General features: G+C 37.5%; 1 protein-coding gene across 28 annotated transcripts in view; it reads left to right on the top strand.

The window, feature by feature from the left end:
- LOC101967955 (thiamine pyrophosphokinase 1) overlaps positions 1 to 17,813 on the top strand; it is a 372,786-nt gene that overhangs the window by 266,338 nt on the left and 88,635 nt on the right. The window lies entirely within an intron of this gene.

The raw sequence follows: 17,813 nt of genomic DNA, 5'->3' as shown, positions 1-17,813 counted from the left end.
GCATTCTACTATACTTGCCAACAACCTAAAATGGTTAGCTCAGCATAAACAGAACTATTTTATCAGTTCAGCCCACGTGGGACCTAATACATTCTACAGGAAAGCCTTTATTAAACATTAGAGTTGTCCTTCAATTGTTTAAGAAAGTTTCCATTGCAGAGTGATTCCTGCTTGTAGAATAAATGTGGTTTTCACAGAGTCCAGTGTGATTTTTAGCTGAGTGAGACAATGACAGGGACAGTTGGGAGCCAAGGATCATTGTTGGACCTGTACCGCCACCTACAGGTAGACTAAGGAATGTTGGTTCCATTTCTCATGTGCACTTCCATTATAATAGCCAGAACAGAATTAAGAAGTATATGTGTTTAGATTTGGTTGTGTACATACAATACAGTAAGATTTTGTTGCTACATTTTTTTAAAAAGAGGGGGATGTATGTTTGTAAAATATTGTTTTGTAATAATTAAATATCTATTAATTAGACTCCTAAGGGAATGAAGTCCCTTTCATTCTATGTTAAATTGTTAACTGGAGAACCCATTTGATACTCTTCATAAGGTTTAGTATTTGAATTTCTGGTTAACCTTGAGCAGAAATCTTGCACTGAATATTAGTTTCATCATTTACTTATTATCTCTGCTGCTTCTGTCTGTCTCCCCCTTCCAGAACATTATCTTCATGAGGGAAAGTGTTTCTTTTAATCTATTTTTTTTTTTGTTACTGGTTTTTCCCCAGGACCTAGAACTGTGCCTATCACAAAAGCAACTACTCAAATATTTAATGAGTCACTATCACTGTACTTTCCTAGGAAGAAGAACACATAAGGAAAGACAGTCACTTCTTTGCCTCTGGGTTCTTGTTTTAAATGGGAATGCTAGTAGTTCTTGTTTCTCTGTTCCTGTTGTTATGAAAATTAAATGAGATAATGGATGGTAAAATGCTCTGAATTATGAAGCATGATAAAATTTAGACATTTTTCTCAAAACTCATTTTGGAGGGAAGGGAGAGCTCTAGAAATGTAGAAAAAAAATTTTAAATTGTTCCCCCATAACTTCCTGGGGTGTTTTTAAAACTTACATTTCTGAGTTCCAACCTATAGATTAGGTCTTGACAATTTTAATTCCTTAAGAATCTTATATGATCCTGTAGCATGCTAAAATTGGAAAACTTTGGGTATCAGGAAGGTTGAAATTGAATCTAAAATGAAAGTGACTCATTTAATAGTATTAGTAAATTGTTTAAATTGTTTCTGATAAGATGAATTTCATTGACTTTAAAAGATACATTAAATTTTAATTGATCTGTCATCATTTAACTTAATGTATATGATACTATCTTGTACAAAAAAAATGGACGGATCTAGACATTTGTAAATTAAGATACCCTTAGTATATCAAAATTACTTAATTTTAGAGACTTTTATATAGATTTCATAAAGTAGGTTACAAATAATATATAAAATAATTTTAAAATTAAGCAAAGGGGAAAGTCCCCTAAGTTTGTTTGTATAAGACTGACTTTAATTTTATTTAAGAAATTCCACTTTGATTTTTGTGATCATATGCTGAATAGGATATTAATATGCTTTGGCATATTATAGAAGTAGTGTATTTCTTGGCATTGAGGATATTTCCTTGCTCTCCTCTTCTTTAAGCATTTTCTGAGAAACAAATGGGGGAAAGACCATATCTACAAATTTTCAAATTAACCTTGGAAGAACTAAGCATTTCATGTGCAATAATACTTTTATAGATAGATATATGTTCCCCAAACATGTAAGTGCCTCTCAGGCCTGGTAAATCCAGTTTTCTTCATTTCATATCTTGTCTTAAGGACATTGTTATCTGGGTCATCGCCTATCTATCTGTAGCACCTGCCTCACAATATGAATGAGTGGATTAGATTTTTATTCTAAAACAAAGTAGGGGCACTCTAGAAAGTGGGTTAGGGTGAGATTGGGCATCAGATGAATCTCAAGAGCAAACCCTGGTCCTCTCCAACTGCACATCTTTCTCTCCTTCGCCTTCAAAGCATATTCTCATATTCATGCATACACATACTCACCCATATTCAGGGGTGTCTATATACCAGGCACCCCTGTGGTAGTACTGACAGTGATCACCCAGACTCGAGAATTCAGTGGCTTCCTTGGCACAGTGGGAAGGGACCAATAGTACACCAGTGTAACCCCAGGATCATAGACAGTCAAGGTAGACTGTAGGGTGCATGCTATAGAAGAAATGGGCACATTAAAAGTCTGCAAAGTAACTGAGGAAGGTCACACTGATGTGGTTTCCAAGGAGATCCCTTTGCATAGGTGAGATCTAAAGAATGAGAAAAAATGGGAGAGAGCCCAGCCTGAGAGCCAAGGGAAGGGACCTGGACTGAGGGATACCAAGGGACAAGGGCTTTCCTGGTTGAATTGGATGTGGACATGAAATAAAGGAGCAGGCAGGAGGGAAACCTTGTAGGCCGTGGCAGGATGTGGTGTCATTCCAGGAGCCTTCAAAAAACATCTCCGTTCGGGGCTGGGGATGTGGCTCAAGCGGTAGCGCGCTCGCCTGGCAAGCGTGCAGCCCAGGTTCGATCCTCAGCACCACATACAAACAAAGATGTTGTGTCTGCCGAGAACTAAAAAATAAATATTAAAAATTCTCTCTCTCTCTCTCTCCTCTCTCACTCTATCTTTAAAAAAAAAAAAAAAAAAAAACATCTCCGTGATTTAACCAGGAAGTGATTTATGAGTTCCATTTGAAAAACTTTACTCAGACAGAGGTGTCTTCGTGATCATGCCTCCAAAGTATTTCTGCAGTCTTCCCCTATCTCCAATTCTAATTGCCCTCACCCTAGTTGAGTCTCTTATCTCTAATGCTATCTATCTACTAGTTGGTTTCTCTTCTACGATGCCTTTTTTAACCTGCCTGATAATTCGAATGTTGTCTCTCTTACTCAAACATATGAAGTATGCTCACTACCTGCACAGGGGACGGAGTCTGGGCTTGTGTCTTAGTGCCCACTCCTCACTGTTTGATGTCCATCAGATCCCTGCACCCCCCACATTGTTCCCACTTCTCTGCTGATATTCCTTCACCTCCTCTGTCTGCCAGTGCCGTCCTCCCTTTTCTAGGCCAGCTCCCCATTTCTTAAAAGAAGCTTTCTCCCTTGCAGTCCTACCCTTATCCCTATAACCCATAACCCATAGTGCCATATGTATCCTTAATGTCCTTATGTTCAAGAGTTTCTCTGAGGACCTGCAGAAACAAGTGCCTAGGAACCAAGAAGCTTTGGGTGAATGCCATGTGGGGGTTTGTACACAGGTAGCTGAGTGGATTAATGAGATCTGTTAACAAGTGGCCAACAAGCGTAGCCGCAGCGTCTCTAGCAGATGGTAGGTGTGAGCAAGTCATCGTGCACACGCCTTCTCATTGTTCTCCTATCCCTTTTCTATTTGGCAAGCTCTTGTCCTATTTATACGAGCACGTGCTTTGCAATTGGTATTCTACTGCTGACCTTGAAAACAAGATGGTACATCTTAGATCTGCCTTCAAAGGGCTTGGAGCCTAACAGAGGAGCTGAGGTGGACCCAATGGAATGAGCAGCTCTGCAGATGCTCAGAATGAGGCGAAAAAAAAAAAAAATGATGGGCAGCAATATAGCTCAATCTTCAACTGAAAAGAAAGTCTCACCTCATTTGTTTCTTAGAAAAGAAGGCTGGGGTGTAGGGGGTGGTAAGAAAAGAAAGGAGGCTTGGAAAAAATTTGCATTACTAAGCCTTCATTACTTTTCCAAAATATCCTGCAGCATGCTTACTAATATATTATGAAATTCTCATGAATAAGTAACTCTAATGTCACATTTCAAAATGTGTGAACAAACTATTTTCCAAGATTTTTTTTTTGTATGCTTCATTTTGTAAGTTACCCCAAGAAATGATGTGTAGATTAGGATATGTTTACAGAACTGATGTGTCATGAGTCCCATTATTCTTTTAGATAATCAGGCTTGAGTGCTGACAAAGGCATTAACCCATTTTATTGCTGTAAAATATTTTTAAATGCATTCTAGTTTCATGATATATTAAGAGTCAAAGCCTTTTAAATTGTATAAATGTGTTTATAAAAAATTAATTTGAAATTGTAAAATGATGAAATCCATTCAATTTGGATCTTACACATAGACCTTGGGTTCTATTGTAATTGGCTTTAACAGTACATGTTCATTGTCTAGTTTCCTAATGATTAAAAGCATCCCATTGCTAAATATTCAAGTCTCAAGTGATAGTCTCTCCCTCCCAAATAAGGAATTTTTAAAAATCCAACTTCTAAGAAATTTAGGTAGTAAAATCTCAATAAGACTAGGAATCACATTGCTGGTGTGTACCATTTGAGCTGAAGCACATCTAGTCACTTGGAAGAGACAAGCTCTGTTACGTACATGAGCAAGACAGTATGTTGTGTATTCCAGAAAGCACGCAGCAAGAAGTGCATCCAGGAGAAGCCACGCACATCATCCACTCTGAGAAGGCCCCACAATTCAGGTTTGCATGGAGCTGGGCCTTAAAATGAGTAGGCGAACACAAGAAAGGGGGGTAAGAGAGAAAGTGTGCGTTCCTTCCAGGAAGAAGACCAGAGATACCTTGGAACACATAATAAGCAGGTGGTACTGAGCACCCCACCTCTCCTACTGGAAATCTCCTGAACCTCATCACCACATCATGCAGGCTAACAGTAGGCCTGACAGACACCCCTGTCAAGGCAGTTTTTCTGCTACTTCATAGAGATCAATACTGAGGAATACAGAGGTCTCAGCACCCTTTGTAGGGAGACCAGATCCAAGTGTGAGACAGAAAAGGAGGAGGAGATAATGACCTGAAAATAACAGTCTTCACCATATTGTCAGCTTCCTTAAGGAGGTTTTAAACTAGAATGCAAATAGCAACTAATCTTTTGACCCAAAGAACAGAAGAAATGCAGTTAAATCCATCTGAAATAACTGTAGAGTTGACGCACTTCATGCCCCCCAGGCCTCCCATGTTCAATGAATTTAGTTAACATTATAAAATTGCAAGCATGCAATGCAACAAAATGCTAAATTCCCCACAAAGTTTATGTGGCTACATTAACACTGTCCAATAGCAGGGTAGCCTGAGTGACCTAGGCTTCAATTAGTTAGAGGTGTTCTGCTTGTTTCTGCAGGTCTTTGTACCTGATGGCAGTGAAGGGTGCAGTTTAAACCTTGATTAAATTTTAGCCTTAAGCAACAAAATAATTTTGCTATCATCTGCATGTTATATTACTTAACGTTTTTCAATCTATAATAATTATATATACATAAACATTCAGAAAATAACCTGACATTCTCCTCTTTGGCACATGAAAAAGGAAGAAAGGAATAAAACTTTTATCAAATACACAATAAATGCCTTGAATAATCCTAGGTACTATATATTCCTCGTAAGGATACTATGAAATAGCCTTTATCGTTTTCAGATTAAAGATTGGAATGCAGAAATTTGGAGAATTTAAGATGGGTACACTATGATATGTAGAGTAAAAAAGTGTGTAAGCACATTGATGATATAACAAGATGTAAGCAGAAACCAGTTCAGTGCATGTCTGGCTGGTGAGGTGATTCTAAGCACACAAACATGCACACACTTGCACACATGTGTGTATTCTTGTGAAAAGGAGGCATGAGTAGAGGAACTTTGCAAGCAGAGGGAAAAGGAAGGTCACTCACTTCCTGTGGAGAACTGTCTTCAAGGCTTTTAACTTTGTATAATGCTCCCCAAAAGATGCCATGGAAAAGTGAACACGTAAAAACTTCAGACCTAATTGTCATCATGAAAAGAACCTGATTTCTGAGATAAAGCATGGTAGGAAAAAGAAAATTAGTGCATAGAAACAGGACACTGATTGGGGACATATGTATGCAAGATCAGGAAAGAAGAGGAATGGAAGTCATGACAGCTTTGCAAAATCATGCACTTTACATGGTTATATAAGCAAGAGAATGTGCTTCAAACCTGTCCCAGGAATTAGCAACTCAAAGGATTTATGTCTTCAATGGTTTAAAGAAATGTGGCATGTGATTATCCATATATTCTCATCGCAGTAGAATAATTCTACCCTGTTTTAGCCTGAATAAGTGTGTGATATGGCAAAGACAGAACACGTATAGTTCATTAACATGCAACATGAGCAGGAGCAGCCGTGTGTATTAGACAATATTAGAGAATTATAATCCCTTCCTCGCTTCTATGTTAGACTGATTTTGAACTGTTCCTGGGTGGTGGTTACCGAAGGCTGTGATTAGATAAATGGATGCAAATGGTAATTGTAACTGATGAATGATTGATGATGGCTTTCTGCATTTCATTCTGCACCCTTGGAAACAGCCTATGCCCTACCAGAAATGTAACCTCTAACCAGAGAATGGGTTTTAGTGTAAAATGCAGTTGCTAGCTTGTTTTCCTGGGAGGTCAAATGGGTGGGTAATAGCGTGTTCTAGGAAGAATGGGGCCATCATTTCTGGTCTCTGTCTTTCCTGATTTTTTTTTTTTAGCTTTCTCTGTCAAATCATTGGTAGTTAAAGGACTAGAAAAAGAGTCTAAGGGTTCACTGTGGGGAATTAGAGAATCTAGGCAAGTAGTTCTTCTTATTGATTTCTCAAATAGAAGTACTCAAATAAGGCAGCCTTGAGGTGGATATGGACCCCATCCCACACCTCTGGATTTAATAACCACTGGCCTACATTTAGGAACTACTTAAATGGTGCTGTATTTCCTAAAGCTTTGCAACTGATTAAATAGATTGCCTAATGCTCTTCAGGTAACATGGTTTCTCAGCATCTCTGTAAAGTTGTGTGCCCGTGTATTTGGGGTAAGCATGCAAATTTTGGTCACATTTATAGACTGTTTTTTACTTTCTTATGAAAAGACATGAACAACAAATATATTGAGATTTTTTTAAAAAGGTGCATAAATAGGAAATTTAAAACGCTTTCAACCTGTGGACAGTATATCAAAAGTTCTATAAAGAGTATTTGAGACTTTCTTTTTATTCTGAATTCAGAAGCATAATTAACCTATCTGTTGGGCCCATCTTGTTCAATTTGCTCCTACTTTGGAGATTCCAGCTGAAATAAGATTGTCAAGAAGCCAATCATGAACATAACGAAGATTACTTAGAATGTGAACATGGATTTGTTAATTGGGTGTTACTGCTGGTATGTTCACTTTGTCCTGTGTTGGTTCCTAATGATAGTACTGGGAAGGAGAAGGAAGGAAACAGGAGTTTAGTGGGGCAGCATAGTAGAGTAGGACTTGTGTTCTAGCCACACTTCCTTCATAACTAACTTACCTGACTTGAAAAGCCCGACATCTCCTGATTGCAGTATCAATGTGAGAATCTACGCCTGCCCCACCCAACCCTGTTGCCTCCTTTATCCATAAAGAATTTGCTGGAGATTGGAATGGGTCTTCAAAAATAAAACTCCAAAACAGAGGGAGACATCAGAACCACAGTGAAACATCTGACCACAGGTTAGAAAAGCAAAGAAATTGCGCAACATGGGGATTGTTGCAGAATTCAGAAAGATCATATATGGAAAGTACTTTACCCTCTGAAGCCATTGACTGAAGAGTATTATTGATTTGGTGAGAAAAACTGAGAGCTAATTTAGATGGTTTTTAAATTATTTTTAAAGCCAAACTTCAAAAAATATATTAAAAAAGAAAAAAATCCTCCTTGTTTAAATGGATTTGGTTTTAGAAAAAATTCGATATTTACTAGTAGACAAGTAGGGGAAACAGTCTACATATGCTCAAAGGGTAAGAAAGAAGCAGAAGTCACTGCAAGATCATAGCAGGGAACACGCGGGTTCTCTGCCTCCTCAACTGCACACGATCTGCTTCACCTTGGACTCCTTCATCCCTGAACTGTGGCATGCAAGGCCAGCCTTTCCACCACAGCCTGCACGGCAGAAGCCAATTAGCATGTCTCCTCTGTGAACTCTTTTCTAGAGTAAATGTCCTAATTTCTTAAAGGTACTGCACTTAACCTCTTCCACGTGCTTTCCATGGACTCACTGCTGTGCATCGGCATCTTACTAAGAGCAGAGCAGGATGCTCTCACGCTACAGCAGCGAGTCCAGTGGTTTGTTGCTATCCTTTCTTGAACATCACCGTCGTACAGAAGCTCAGCTCTGGATTAGCTCCTTCAATAATTCACATAATAAATACTACTAAATATCAACTACTGTTGAATTTATATTAAACTGAAACTCCTGTGCTTCTTTTATATGTGATTCTATAAGCCAGTTTGCAGGCACCCTAACCCCATGTTACTGCTGTTCTAAGTATAATTGGCAGACTTTATTACTGTCTTTATTTTGTTTTATCTTGATAGTTTTCTAGAGCAAAGTTTTTGCTCTAGAAAGTTTTTAAGTGCATTTAGATTTGGTTTTTATGTTTTATATGCTCATTAAAGAAAATTTGGAACATCAGAAAATTAGGAAAGATCCATATTCAGAATCAGAATATATCATCCATAATCTTGTCATCCAAACAACAAATAATAGCAATTTTGATGTATTTACTGTTATTTTCTTTGTGCATACTTATGCTGTCTATACTCCTTTTCTATATTATTCTAAAACAGACCTAAAAGTATATCACATGCTGTCTGCAGTCCTCAAAAATATATTGCCTTACATAACATTCTGTGCAATGTAAATACTTACCTATTTGTTTCCTCTGGACAGTTGTATTCTTTTTACTATTATAAATGATACTATAAGAGATAGATAATTGCAAGATGTTTTATCTCTGTTTATGAATTTTCCTTTTAGGATTAATGCTTAGACCAGAATTTACTAAGCCAAAGACAATAAAGTCTAAAAATTTCATTTCTGCCATTTAATTAGTAGACAAGCACAGACACAAAAAGATGATGGCTATCCTTGGCCCCTAGGTTCCTATAACATTCTGGTTTGTTGTTGGTGATGGTGATGTTGTCGTTTTGCAGACTCAGGATTGAACTCAGGGATACTCTACCCTTGAGCTATACTCTCAGTCTTCTTTTTTATAGATCTTATTTTCAGACAAGGTCTCACTGAGTTGCCCAGGCTGGCTTGGAAGTTGAGGTCCCCTGGCCTTAGCTTTCTGAGTAGTACAGGCATGGGCCAGCACCCCCAGCTCCTACAACACTCTTTACATCCATTTCATTACACATATGATTACTTCTTCAAAGACGCCTTTCCTGAAAGCATATCCATCAGGATTCATTCAGCTGGAGGAACAAAGGCTCAGCATAGCCATAGCTTCAATGCAGGAGAGATTTCTTTCTCAAGTGAAGTCACTGGATACAGTCAAAGGATGTTCCTTGCCTCACTTCGCAAGGTCATCTAGGACACTGGTTCCTGGCTCCTCCCACCTGTCTCTCCACCAGTCCTGGGTGGCGCTTTCATGGGCAGGGGTGACCACTGCAGCTCCATCCTGTCCCTCCTATTCTAGGGAACAGCATAGACTAGCAAAAGCAGTAACTGTCTCTTTAAGGGGAATTCCTTAGTCTGTCATACAACTTCTACATGTATCTTTTTAGCTAGAACTTTCTCTCACTGATTTACCTAGCTGCAGAGGAGATTGAGTCATGTCATCTCTGTTCTCAGGAGAGAGAGAGAGAAAGAGAGGGGGGACAAGACTCTGTCTGAAGATCAGAGTTTCTGTTGTTCTATACAAATGGGAAGGTGGACATTGTGTATTACAAGCAGTTTCTGGCAGGGAGAGCATCTGCTTCCCTCCTTCTGCCTTCTTCCCCCACAGACCCCTCAGGATGTGAGGACCTGGGTCAGAAACAGAAAGCCTGAATAACTACTAAGTAAGTTTGAGTTGAACCTACAAATTGGTCAAGCATACGTTTATCAGTCACGACTTCCTTTATGCCACTTGGGTCGTTTATTTAAAAAATTCATTCCCTAACTTAAATTCTGGCGGAATTGACAGAGATTGTGTACCTTGCCAGCGATCGGCTGTTTCTGCTCAGACTCGCTGCAGCCCAACTCTGTAAACGCTGGAGTTTGAATTCTGTTCCTTATGAGACCTTCTTTCCTAGGGAAGTTGGTTTTGAAAAAGCACTGTGAATTAAAAATAAGAATCCACACAGTTATTATTTATGGAACACAAGAGTGGAAAGTCATGCTTCCGTGAAACATGAACTCCAAGTAAAGCCCACTGACTTTAATTAAATTCATGGGTTTTGGTATGTTTTATACAAACAAAGGAAAAAAATAGGTAGGATGAAATTGAGCCATTTGACATAAAGAGCCTGATCATCTGAGTGGGTATTTTAACTCACCTGCTCATTACTCAAAGACAGTTGCTAAATCACATTCTTTTTTTTTTTTTAAGCCTACTTGCTCTTTTTCCCTTTTAATTTGAATATGAAGACAAGACTGGGGCAGATTTCTCTTATCTCTTGTATCAAAATGTCAGACTGTCAGAGGATGAGAGCTTTGGCCAGTGAGACTTGAGTCCATCAGCACGCCAATGTCCACAGGATGGCTTTTGGGTTCCGGCCTGCTCCTCTCCTGCCCCGCTTCCACAGTGAACCCTCCCAGTTACTTGGCAAAGCTGGAAATCCATCTGGGGAAGAATGATAAAGATGGCAGGACCCCCAAAAGTATAAAAATGAATTGCAAAGCAAATGCTGTTTTGTTTTGATTCTTAGGAAAGATGTTCATTTGCCTGGATATGAATTTGCTTAGCTTCTGTCAGATCTGTATGTATATCATGCTGAAACTGCGTATTGCTCAATTTCTTTCCAGAACTTATTTCATGGTTTTAGCATGAAATTCACAACCCTCGTCGGGTTCTCAAAATAAAGGACAATTCAATCTTCTAGTCCACCTTTCACTAATAAAACCGTTCAAAAAGTGGAATGAAGAATAAATGAACGTGTCTTTTTTCCAGCTGTGGTTTCCCCCACTTCCACCAATTTCATTTCTGCAAGTTTTGTTTTAGCTTTAGCTTATTATCATAGCTGTTCTGTGCAAGAGTCTGCAAAGCCTAGTTCATAAAACTGTTCCAAAAAACAATGTCATCACTTTGATCTGTTGTAAAGAAATTGCCACCGCCATGAAAAATAGTGAAGATGGTGACCGGAGCTCATGGAACCCATGTCCTGTGACTTTCCAAGTTCTCTGCAGAACTAAAAGACGAGAGGGGACATAGGATGTAGGCACTGTCTTTTGATCCCTTTCCTGAAGGTATAGGTTGCCTTTTTTTTTCTTTTTTTATTTTCACGGTTGTAGTGCCTGCTCTGTAACCTGATCTGCATTCATTTAGCACAGAATTCCCCCAGTCCAACATTTGGTTTTCATCTTACTGTGATTGTTGTTCTCCATTTATATTCAAAAGCATAATATATCGCTTCATAAATCAGCTTCTAAGTACACATGCCTGTTTTCTTAAAAATATAATCCTTTTTTTTCTTCAAACAAATCTACCTGCATTTCTCCACCCCAATCCTATCCCCATCCCCTTCTGGTTTCTCCAGGGGAAACTCTTTTTACTGTGGGCAGGACAGGTGAGCCCACAAACCCTTGTAGCTGCTTTTTAATGTTCTTTTTAAGTCTTATCTACTCCCGCCTCGCCCAGGAATAAAAATGCAGTGACTGCAACCTCATTCTTTCAAAGGTTCTTTTAAAGGATTCAGAAATACGGCTATCAAAGGATATTTAGAAGACTAGCATAATGTAAAGCAAATGAAGAACGACTTCGGGAAGGAGGCAGAGACAATGAGGAGCTTGAGTGAAGCAAGAAGGGAAGAAGGGCAAGTCCAACTTGGATGGAGCTTTCCACATGTCTGTGTTTCTGTGAATGTGAAGCCTCTTTGAATTATTCCTTGGTTGCTGTTTGCAGCCTCACATTGAAGTAGGAAAAGCAAATGGGGCAGTTAAACTCTCATTCCACACTGGAACGGCCCCGGGATTGATTGGTAGTAAGGGCCAGGTGGCTGAAGAGGCAGGGCGGTGTTTATTTCTTATTGACCAGGAGTGTGTCTGTCCAATTAGTCTGTGCGGAGCCCAGAAGCAGCTGGTGCACACTGCAGCAACCCAGGTTTTGTGCTCTTCCAGAAGCCAGAAGACTCCTGCCCCAATTCATCACCCCTGAGTTGTCAATTATTTTCCAAACTCTGCTGCTGTCCATTCACTCATTCTGACATTTCAGTTCAACTCAAAAAAACCAGCCCTTATGCACACCTCTGGGAATCGTAAAAGACTCAAAAATTAATAACATGGAACTATCCACAGAGTTTCAAATTAAATGATGGATAGACTTTCGTGTGTGTGTATAAGAATGTATATTTTATGGTTTCTTTAAGCCACACATAAAATAAGACTAAAACAAAACACATGGGTACAATAAAACTAATTTAAAAATAAAAACAGATTGGGCAAAACTATCTATCTGCTATCCACAGGAGATCCATTTAAAGCAAAATGACACAAAAAGGTTAAACATACTAGAAACACTAATAAAGAATAAAGTTGCTCTGATTTTTATTACGCAAAGCTAAATTCACAATGAACTCATCAGAGAGATGAATGAGGAATTTATGCTGAAGAACATAATGAAGACAAAACTATGTGTCTCCAGATACTATCACAGCAAGATCCATAAAGTGTAAGTTACAGAAAAGTCAAAGAAGAAACTGACAAACACAATAGTGATTACAGGCTTTAATTAACCTCCGGCAGCCCACGGTAGATTAAGAAAAGTAAATCAAACAGTGCAGAAGATTTGAATTACAATTAATAAATATTACATAATAAAGCTAACTGAATCGACAAATAAATACATGCTTATGTGCATATATGTGAAAGGCAAACACTACCTATTCCTTTCCTCTATTCCTCCTAACATTGTAAATTTTTGATATCATATATTCTTTCTATAGTGCTTCTATTTTAAGATATTAATATAGTTATTATTTTGCTTTTTAGTCTTCATTCTAAAGATATAAATGGTTTCTGTACCATGTTTACTATATTAGAGCCTTCTGTGTGTGTCTGTGTAGGTACTGTTTCCAGTGAACTGTACACTGTTTGATGTTTTCTTCATACTCAGTAGTATCCCTTTAGCATTTCTTGCAGGACTGGTCAGGTCATGATAAATTTCCTTAGCTTTTGCTTGGCAAAATCTTTAAATTTTTCATTTCTAAAGAATTCTGTTGCTGTGTACGGTATTCCTTATTAGTAGTTTTTTGTTTTGTTTTGTTTTTGCATTTGTTTTTCTCATTCTGCACAAAATTTTATCCCACGCCTCTTAACTTACAGTGTTTATGCTGAGAAAACTTTCGGGCAGTTTGGAATACCTCTATTTATTATTTATTTTCTCTCGTTGCTTCGAAAACAGTTTGGCATCTTCAAGTCCCTCTTGAATCACAGTCACCCAAATATATGTTCTTTTAGTGGCATCTCAAAGTTCCTATAAGAATTCTTCCATTCTTCTTCATTTTTATTTCTTTGTTTCTTATTTAACTGTGTATCTTCAAATAGTCTTTGATTTCACAGATTTTTTTTCTGTTGATCTGTTTTACTATTGATACCTTCTGTCATGTTTCTCTTTTATTTTTTAATTTTATTATTTATTTTTGCTTTTTGGTGTACTTTTGAAATCAAGGATTTCTGTTTAATTTTCTTTTAATTAGAAGTTGGTTGAGTTTTTTTAAAAAATAAAATACTTGGGAGTAAATTTAACAAAAGAGGTGAAAGACTTCTACAATGAAAACTACAACACACTAAAAAAAAGAAATTAAAGAATAAAACCTTAGAATATGAAAAGATCTACCTTGTTCTTGGATAGGCAGAATTAATATTGTCAAAATTACCATACTTCCAAAAAAAAACTATACAGATTCAGTGTTATCCCAATCAAAATCCCAATGACATTTTTTATAGAAATATAAAAAGCAATCATGAAATTCATCTGGAAAAATAAGAGACCCAGAAAAGCCAAAGCAATCCTTAGCAAGACAGGTAAAGCTAGTGGCATTACTATTCCAGACCTTAAACTATACTACAGAACAACAGTAACAAAAATAGCATGCCTTTGGTACCAAAATAGACCTGTAGACCAATGGTACAGAATACACAAAATTCTAACCCACATAACTACACGTATCTCATATTAGACAAAGGTGCCAAAAATATACATTGGAGAAAAGATAACCTCTTCAACAAATGGTGCTGGGAAAACTGGAAATCCACATTAACAAAATAAAATTAAACCTCTATCTCTCACCATGCACAAAAATCAACTCAATGTGGATCAAGGACCTAGGAATTAAACCAGAGACCCTGTGTCTAATAGAAGAAAAAGTAGGCCCAAGTCTCATCGTGTCTGATTAGGTCCCAACTTTCTTAATAAGACTCCTATAGCGCAAGAATTAAAACCAAGAATCAATAAATGGGATGGATTCAAACTAAAAAGCTTCTTCTCAGCAAAAGAAATAATGAGTTAGGTGAAGAGATAGCCTACAGAATGGGGTCAAATTTTTACCACACGCACATCAGATAGAGCACTAATCTCTAGGATATATAAAGCATTCAAAAACCTTAACTCCAGAAAACAAATAACCCAATCAATAAATGGGCCAAGGACCTGAACAGACACTTCTCAGAAGAGGATATACAATCAATCAACAAATATATGAAAAATGTTCAACATCTCTAGCAATTAGAGAAATGCAAATCAAAACTACTCTAAGATATCATCTCACTCCAGTCAGAATGGCTGCTATCAAGAATACAAACAACAGTAAGTGTTGGCAAGGATGTGGGGGGAAATGCACACTCATACATTGCTGGTAGGACTGCAAATTGCTACGGCCAATCTGGAAAGCAGTTTGGAGATTCCTTAGAAAACTTGGAATGAAACCACCTTTTCACCTGGCTATCCCACTCCTTGGTTTATACCCAAAGGACTTAAAAACAGTATATGACAGAAACACAGCCATACCAATGTTTACAGCAGCTCAATTCACAGTAGCTAAATTGTGGAACCAACCCAGATGCCCTTCAGTAGATGAATGGATAGGGAAACTTTGGTATATATACACAATGGAACATTACTCAGCATTAAAATAGAATAAAATCATGGTATCTACAGATAAATGGATGGAGTTGGAGAATATCATGCTAAGTAAAGCAAACCAATCCAAAAAACCATAGGCTGAATATTTTTTTTTTTGATATGAGGATGCTGACTCATAATGGCGATGGGGTGGGACCATGAGAGGAATGGAGGAACTTTAGATAGGGCAAAGGGGAGGGAGAGGAAGGGAGAGGGTAAGGGGATAGGAATGATGGTGGAATGAGTTAGACATCATTACCATAAGTACATGTGTGAAGACATGGTGTGATAATACTTCACATACAATCAATGACTTGAAAAATTGTGCTCTTTAGGTGTAATATAAAATGAATTGCATTCTACCATCATGTACAACAAATTAGAATAAATAATTTAAAAAAGAAAACAAGCAAATTAGATTACAGATTAATGGAATGATAACATTAATTTGAAAGTATCTAAAAATCACATTTGAGGCTATAAACACCTTAGCAAGAATTTTGCACTCAGACCTATGAATTCTACTCAGTCATTTGATGACAGCAGAACCAGGAAAGAAAGAAAAAGGTTCAAGACTCTGCTGAGATTCCAAAATAGTGTAAAAAAATAAAATGCTATAATTGGATGGTTAGATTAAAAATAATCTCCTACCCTTCCCTCTTTAAATGGTTGTATCATGACAAAGAACAAGACTGTTCAGGAACAAGCAAATTTTAATTTGAAAGTAGATTTAAAAACTGCATATAAATGTATGTATGCTGTGGTTGAACTTTGCCAAAAAAAATACTTATATATAATGAAGGTTGAAGGTGGAAAAATACATACAAAGTAAAAATATTGTGGGTTTTTAAAAATTTCTAACCTGTCCAGAATACTATTTGTATAATAAGAAAAAATGTGGAACAAATATGGTTTTTCCTGCACAGGAGCCTAGATTGTAACAGCTCCATTGTTTTGCTCCTAGTTGGGCAATAGACATGTTCTACCTATGATTTTCAAATTCTGAATATCCAATGGTGTCAAATTATCTTTCCATAAACCACCTAAAATGAACCATTTCCTTAGTTGAATGAATGCTCTTCAGTGGTCATTCTTTAAATACCAAGCACTACAACAGTTCTTAACCTCTCAGGAAGGCAAATAGAGAAGAAATCTGCAGTACCAACTCAGTTTGTATGTTTTGTGGGAAATAAAACACAGTTCTTAATTAACAGACCCTAACTAGTGGTTAATTCCAACGTCCTTTATCGAATTCACTTAAGTAGCATGAACCAAGAGTGCACTCTGGTTAGTGCACTAGAGTCCACAAATGTTGGGACTGACTCTGACCTTGGATACTCAAGGGGATCACTTGGGATGATTGCCAGATTGTTGGGTCACTCTGGCACAGAGAGAAAGGAAGCAGACATTCTACCATGTAGGGAAGACTGTCTCTGACTTTGCATAAATAAAACTATTTATTTTGGAACTAGCAACTAAATTGCTCATTTTAAAATGTTTTGGGAATTGGTTGAGGTTGACAGTGGTACTGTTTATCAGGAAATGCTGTAACAAATTCTGTTTTGCTGCCTATACTGTTTTGTGAGCTAAACTTAGGTATTTTATGAAAAGGGGGAAATACTGTCCCAAGTTTTGGTTACATTTAGTGTGTCATTTTAATATTTTTGGTTCTATGAATGCTTTGGTAATTTTGGATAGAATACTTCCACAATTTTTTGCATATCATTAAAAAAATACATATCACGTTAATAAATATATTAATTGACATCAATTTGGATGAAATATGATGTACTTTGTATATATATATTTCAAGTAGTGAATTCATTTGGAAAAATGTTTTGTTTTTTTTTTTTCTTTATAGTTTTTTGTATTTTGGAGGTGTTTTACTCAGCTTTTTCACTTCTGTGACCAAAAAACGCAACAAGAATGATTAGAGGAGGAAAAGTTTGCTTGGGGGCTCAGGGTGTCAAAAGTCTCAGTCCATAGACAGCTGGCTGTATTCCTCTAGGGCTTGAGGTGAGGTAGGACGTCATGGCAGAAGAGTGGAGGGAAGCAGCTGGGGACATGGCACCAGGAAGCAGGGAGAGCAAGCTCTTATCACCACAGACAAAACATATATACCAAGGCATGCCCCCACTGACCCACCTCCTCCAGCCACACCCCATCTGCCTACAGTTACCACCAAGTTAATCTCTGTCAGGGGATTAATGCATTGAGTAGGTTAAACCTGTTATAACCCAGGCATTTCATCTCCTAATGTTCTTGCATTGTCTCACACATGAGCTTTTGGGGTACACCTATTATCTAAACCATAACCAGAGGACAATACACAATTAAGGCAGTTGGGCTTTAAGTTAGATTACTAATTGCCAGCCTGTACATCACAATAAAACAGCACGTTCCCTAAGGAAATACTTACATACTGTTTATTCTATTACTTTCTTCCTTTAAATATTCAGACATTCTATCCAGGTTCCAAAGCCGCAAACAGCACATGACTTTGATTACGTGCTTCTTCTAAAATAAATTAATTTTAAAATAAATGTTAAAATTTACCATGTTTTATTAAAAGTTTATTATCCAAATGATGGAACAGTGAAGATACATAAAACAGAATATAGAAATCCCATCAAATTTTAACTTTAAAAAGAGGATACCTGGCTTTTTTACTTTGTTA

The sequence above is a fragment of the Ictidomys tridecemlineatus genome, chromosome 2, assembly GCF_052094955.1.
Source record: "Ictidomys tridecemlineatus isolate mIctTri1 chromosome 2, mIctTri1.hap1, whole genome shotgun sequence".
Classification (NCBI taxonomy): domain Eukaryota; kingdom Metazoa; phylum Chordata; class Mammalia; order Rodentia; family Sciuridae; genus Ictidomys; species Ictidomys tridecemlineatus.
The sequence above is the reverse complement of the archived record's forward strand: the minus strand, read 5'-3'. Positions and strand labels throughout refer to the sequence as shown.